Raw genomic sequence first — 6745 nt, 5'->3', positions numbered from 1 at the left:
CGCTCGCCTTGAGGTGCGTGTCTCCAGCCCGGTACCACCAGTTCCGGCACCACGCACCAGGCCTACAGTGCGCCTCGGCAAGCCTGAGCTGCTTGTCTGTCCAGCGCCGCCTGAGCTGCCCGTCTGTCCAGCGCCGCCTGAGCCGCCCGTCTGTCCAGCGCCGCCTGAGCCGCCCGTCTGTCCTGAGCCGTCAGAGCCGCCTGTCTGTCCTGAGCCGTCAGAGCCGCCCGTCTGTCCTGAGCCGCCAGAGCCGTCCGTCAGTCAGGAGCAGCCAGAGCCGTCCGTCAGTCAGGAGCCGCCAGAGCCGCCCGTCTGTCCTGAGCCGCCAGAGCCGTCCGTCAGTCAGGAGCAGCCAGAGCCGTCCGTCAGTCAGGAGCCGCCAGAGCCGCCCGCCAGTCAGGAGCCGCCAGAGCCGCCCGCCAGGCAGGAGCCGCCGGAGCCGCCCGCCAGTCAGGAGCCGCCGGAGCCGCCCGCCAGTCAGGAGCCGCCGGAGCCGCCCGCCAGTCAGGAGCCGCCGGAGCCGCCCGCCAGTCAGGAGCCGCCGGAGCCGCCCGCCAATCAGGAGCCGCCAGAGCCGCCCGCCAATCAGGAGCCGCCAGAGCCGCCCGCCAGTCAGGAGCCGCCAGAGCCGCCCGCCAGTCAGGAGCCGCCAGAGCCGCCCGCCAGTCAGGAGCCGCCAGAGCCGCCCGCCAGTCCGGAGCTGCCCGTCAGTCCGGAGCTGCCCCTCAGTCTTGAGCTACCCCTCGGTCCTGAGTTACCCCTCGGTCCTGAGCTGCCCCTCGGTCCGGAGCTGCCTTTCAGTCCTGAGCTGCCCCTCAGTCCTGAGTTACCCTTCAGTCCTGAGCTGCCCTTCAGTACGGAGCTGCCTTTCAGTCCTGAGTTACCCCTCAGTCCTGAGTTACCCCTCAGTCCTGAGTTACCCCTCAGTCCGGAGCTGCCCCTCAGTCCGGAGCTGTCCCTCAGTCCGGAGCTGCTCCTTCAGTCCGGAGCTGCCCTTCAGTCCGGAGCTGCCTTTCAGTCCGGAGCTACCCCTCAGTCCGGAGCTGCCTTTCAGTCCGAACGTGACAAGGGAATACAATTCTCTCACATTAAAGGTTTATAATCACATTACATCAGTTCCCAAATAGATTCATCTTTACTCATTCATTTTATACAATAATTAAATGCAAACACCATAATTGAGAAATGCACACATTCAGAGATATAGTTATGTGTGTTTCCTGTCCTTTGTGAGGTCACCAAATGAAACACTCTCGTCATACCCATCCCTTAAGTGTCCACGGACCATTCCCATTTTGGTGATTTAGGAGTTCGGCCACGTGAAATCCTTTGTTCAGTCTGTGGTCTCTCTGCATGAAAAGGGGGAGAGAGTCTCCGCCAGGAATTTACAACCTGAGATAACAGAACCTGGGTGTAGGAGAGAGTGAGAGAGGGGGAAGCCACAATCTATACCCAGAAAGGGCCACGTCATGACACAATCCAAGGCCAAATAGAAACATCTTAAAATTCTAAATATTTGTACTTCCATTGACTGTACATTTTGTGGGAATGACATTGAAACTACTGAAAATATTTTATTTACTGTGATCATATTAGCACTTGGAGTTACATGATTTATTGTTTTAAAAGACTATTAATATTGCCAATTCCACATACAATGACGCCAAATTTGATTTATTCCAAGATGCTAATGATTTCAATTTCCCGGTCAATAATTTAATTGTATTAGCCAAATCCTTTATATACAAATGCAGATTTTTCAAGACTACCCCCTTATTATTTGTTTTTGAAAGAGAGTTTGTTATTTTTTGTGCAATCATTAAGATTTGTTAAAAACAAACGTAACCTGAAGCTAATTGCAGCCTGATATGATATGTATAATTGAATGTATAAGTCCTCTGTGACATTTGTAAAAATACTTTTTCCCCCTATTTTATTTGTGTTATTTATTAATTTTGAGTGCTTGGTTATGTACTTCGCATTTTTTATAGATAATCTAACAGCTGTATATGTTTCTAAAATTTGAGATGTAAATAAATTTGTCACGAATATTACCGAAGGTGACTGCCCTTCCCGTTCGGGTGGCACTCGGCGGTCGTCGTCGCCGGTCTACTAGCTGCCACCGATCCTTTTTTCCTTTTCGTTTATGTATGTCTAATTGTTTTCACCTGTTTCTTGTTAGGGTTTTGGGAGAGGTTCTATTTAGGTTAGTTTCGCCCGCTAGTGTTTGTGCGGGCTTATTTTGTGTATTCATGTTGTACGTCGTGAGTGATTCTTTGATTGTGGGATTTTCGCTATTCAGCTTTATTTTAAACAGTGGACTGTGGGTTGTTTTACGCCTGTGTTTTGGCACTACCCGTTTGTACCTGTTCCTGTTTTCATGCTGTGGAATTAAAGCGTTTTTTCCCTGGAATATTTTTGCTCTCTGCGCCTGACTCTGCACCCATCATTCACCTGACGTTACAGAAGCCCGCACCTTTTGATGGAGTCAGCAGAAGCAGCGACCACCCCTCTCCCCACGATGGAGGAGAGAGTCCAGCATCATACATCTATCCTACATCGCATTGGTTCGGCAATGGATCAGATGATGGAGAGGATGGATCGTTGGGAGAGGAGTGGTCTCCCTACTAACCCACCTACCCTCCCACCAGCAACACTACCATCTCCTCCAGCGGGAGCCAGTGCCAGCGTCCTGCGCATCACGCCTCCGAGGGAGTACGATGGAGCAGCGGCCGGTTGCCAGGGATTTCTACTCCAACTTGATCTCTACCTGGCCACCATTCGGCCTGCTCCCTCGGACGAGGAGAGCGTGAGTGTCCTCGTTTCCTGCCTGTCGGGTAGGGCCCTGGAGTGGGCCAACGCCGTATGGAATGGACCCGATTCAGCGAGGGGTCACTACCTGGAGTTCACCCGCCGTTTCCGGGCTGTATTTGATCATCCCCCGGATGGAAGAGCGGCGGGTGAGAGGTTGTTCCATCTCCGGCAGGGGACGAGGAGCGCACAGGATTTTGCGCTGGATTTCCGTACTTTGGCTGCTGGAGCAGGGTGGAACGACAGGGCCCTGATAGACCACTACAGGTGTAGCCTAAGGGAGGACGTCCGCAGAGAGCTGGCTTGTCGGGACGCTACGCTCAGCTTGGATGAGTTGATCGACATGTCAATACGGCTAGACCATCTGCTGGCTGCTCGCGGACGTTCTGAGAGGGTCCTGTCAGTTCCACCTCCTGCCCCCCCCGCTCCCATTCCTATGGAGCTAGGAGGGGCTGCGTCTAGGGAGACCGGAGGAGGAGGCTCCTCCTGCACCCATTGTGGCCGGAGAGGACACACTTCCGGTCGGTGCTGGAGGAGTCCATCTGGGAATCGAGAGGGCAGGCAGAACACTCCTCGGTCACCTCAGGTGAGTCAGCACCACACTCTCCCAGAGCTTCCTGTTGGTCACATGTTTTTGTTAATCTTTTTTCTAAGGTTTTTCCCATCTCTCCAGCATAAGGCGCTAGTCGATTCAGGCGCAGCGGGGAATTTTATTGATCGCGGACTCGCTAAGAGGTTGAGGATTCCGCTCGTTAAGGTAGACCCCCCTTTCCCTGTGCACTCTTTAGATAGTCGACCATTAGGGTCAGGGCTGGTCAGGGAGGCCACAATTCCTTTGGAGATGATTACGCAGGGGAATCATAAGGAACGGATTAGTCTGTTTCTTATCGATTCACCTGCGTTTCCGGTGGTGCTGGGGATTCCCTGGCTGGCTATTCACAATCCGACGATTTCGTGGAAACAGGGAGCTCTACAGGGGTGGTCTGATGAGTGTTCAGGCAGGTGTGTAGGAGTTTCCATCGGTGCGACAACGGTGGAGAGTCCAGACCAGGTTTCCACCGTGCGCATTCCCGCTGAGTATGCCGATTTGGCTATCGCTTTCAGTAAAAAGAAGGCGACCCAATTACCACCCCATCGACAGGGGGATTGCGTGATAAACCTCCAGGTAAACGCTGCACTACCCAGGAGTCATGTGTATCCTTTGTCCCAGGAGGAGACGTTGGCTATGGAGACATATGTCACGGAAGCTCTGGGACAGGGATTCATTCGGCCCTCCATGTCACCCGTCTCCTCGAGTTTCTTTTTTGTGAAGAAAAAGGATGGTGGGTTGCGTCCGTGTATTGATTATCGAGGTCTCAATTCCATCACGGTGGGTTTTAGTTACCCACTACCTCTCATCGCTACGGCGATGGAATCATTCCACGGAGCACGGTTCTTCACGAAACTGGATCTCAGGAGCGCGTATAATCTGGTGCGTATTCGGGAGGGAGATGAGTGGAAAACCGCGTTTAGTACTACATCGGGCCATTATGAGTACCTCGTCATGCCGTACGGGTTAAAGAATGCTCCAGCTGTCTTTCAATCCTTTGTTGACGAGATTCTCAGAGACCTGCACGGACAAGGTGTGGTGGTGTATATTGACGATATTTTGATCTACTCCGCTACACGCGCCGCGCATGTGTCTCTGGTGCGCAAGGTTCTTGGGCGACTGCTGGAGCATGACCTGTACGTGAAGGCGGAGAAATGTGAGTTTTCTAAACAAGCCGTTTCCTTCCTGGGTTATCGCATTTCCAGCTCGGGGGTGGATATAGAGGGTGACCGCGTAAAAGCCGTGCGTAATTGGCCGACTCCGACCACGGTAAAGGAGGTGCAGCGGTTCTTAGGGTTTGCCAATTACTACCGGAGGTTTATCCGGGGTTTTGGTCAGGTGGCGGCCCCTATTACCTCACTGCTGAAGGGGGGCCCGGTGCGCTTGCAGTGGTCCGCAGAGGCGGAGAGATTTTTCTGTCGTTTGAAGGCACTGTTCACCGACGCGCCAGTGTTGGCGCATCCTGACCCCTCTTTGGCGTTCATAGTTGAGGTGGACGCATCCGAGGCTGGGGTCGGGGCTGTGCTCTCCCAGCGCTCGGGTACGCCACCGAAGCTCCGCCCCTGTGCTTTTTTTTCGAAGAAGCTCGGGCCAGCGGAGCGGAATTATGATGTGGGGGATAGGGAGTTGTTGGCCATGGTTAAGGCTCTGAAGGTGTGGAGACACTGGCTTGAGGGGGCTAAGCACCCTTTTCTCATCTGGACCGACCACCAGAATCTGGAGTATATCCGATCAGCTAGGAGACTGAATCCTCGTCAGGCAAGGTGGGCCATGTTCTTTACCCGATTTCGGTTTACGATTTCGTATAGACCAGGTTCCCTCAATACTAAGGCTGACGCGCTGTCCCGACTATACGACACGGATGACAGGTCCATCGATCCTACTCCCATCATTCCGGCGGCTAAGCTGGTAGCACCGGTAGTATGGGAGGTGGACGCGGACATCGAGCGGGCACTAAGGGCGGAACCTGCGCCTCCACAGTGCCCGGAGGGTCGTAGGTATGTGCCACTCGCTGTTCGTGATCAATTGATTCGATGGGCTCATAGTCTACCCTCGTCAGGTCACCCGGGTATTTCAAGGACGGTGCGAAGTCTTAGAGGGAAGTACTGGTGGCCTACTTTGGTGAGAGACGTGCGATTCTATGTCTCCTCCTGTTCGGTATGCGCTCAGAGTAAGGCTCCTAGACATTTGCCACGAGGGAAATTACAACCCCTCCCCGTTCCACAACGGCCGTGGTCCCATCTATCGGTGGATTTTCTTACTGATCTTCCCTTGTCTCAGGGGAACACCACTATCCTGGTCGTTGTGGATCGGTTCTCTAAGTCCTGCCGTCTTATCCCGTTGCCTGGTCTCCCTACGGCCCTGCAGACTGCGGAGGCACTATTTACCCATGTCTTCCGGCACTACGGGGTGCCCGAGGATATCGTTTCTGATCGGGGTCCCCAGTTCACGTCCAGAGTATGGAAGGCGTTTATGGAACATCTGGGGGTCTCGGTCAGCCTGACCTCGGGGTATCACCCGGAGAGTAATGGGCAGGTGGAGAGAGTGAACCAGGAGGTGGGTAGGTTTCTGCGGTCGTATTGCCAGGACCGGCCAGGGGAGTGGTCAAGATTCATCCCCTGGGCAGAGATGGCCCAGAACTCACTGAGCCACTCCTCTACCAACATGTCACCATTTGAGTGTGTGTTGGGGTACCAGCCGGTTCTGGCACCATGGCATCAGAGCCAGACCGAAGCTCCTGCGGTGGAGGAATGGGTGCAGCGCTCTAAGGAGACCTGGAGAGCCGTCCAGGAGTCTTTGCGTCAGGCGAGTGGACGGCAGAAGAAGAGCGCTGACCGTCACCGCAGTGAGGCCCCCGTGTTTGCACCGGGGGACAGGGTCTGGCTCTCGACCCGAAACCTGCCCCTCCGCCTGCCCTGCCGGAAGCTGGGTCCGCAGTGTGTAGGGCCATTTAAAGTCCTGAGGAGAATAAACGAGGTGTGTTATCGATTGTTACTTCCTTCGTATTATCGTATTAACCCCTCGTTTCATGTGTCTCTCCTCAGGCCGGTGGTAGCTGGTCCCATGCAGGAAGGTGAGGTTCCGGAGGTCCCTCCGCCCCCTCTGGATATAGAGGGGTCCCCGGCGTACGCGATAAAGTCCATACTGGATTCCAGACGCCGGGTGAGGGGCCTGCAGTACCTCGTGGACTGGGAGGGGTACGGGCCGGAGGAGAGGTGCTGGGTCCCGGTGGGGGATATATTGGATCCAAATCTTCTAAGAGAATTCCATCGCCTCCATCCGGATCGCCCTGCGCCTCGCCCCCGGGGTCGTCCCCGAGGCCGGCGTCGGCGCGCTGCGGGGGCC

The 6745-nt window shown here is 54.8% G+C and overlaps 1 long non-coding RNA gene across 1 annotated transcript; it reads left to right on the top strand.

Annotated features, from left to right (window-relative positions):
• The first annotated feature begins 3362 nt into the window (after window positions 1–3362).
• On the top strand, window positions 3363–6485 carry LOC120055464. Its single transcript, XR_005477690.1, has 3 exons — window positions 3363–3397; window positions 3485–3568; window positions 6445–6485. It is a non-coding gene; the product is annotated as an uncharacterized LOC120055464 (long non-coding RNA).
• Window positions 6486–6745: the final 260 nt, after the last annotated feature.

This window comes from Salvelinus namaycush, chromosome 11 (assembly GCF_016432855.1).
Source record: "Salvelinus namaycush isolate Seneca chromosome 11, SaNama_1.0, whole genome shotgun sequence".
NCBI lineage: Eukaryota > Metazoa > Chordata > Actinopteri > Salmoniformes > Salmonidae > Salvelinus > Salvelinus namaycush.
Note: the sequence above shows the minus strand (reverse complement) of the source record. Positions and strands in the feature narration are given on the sequence as shown.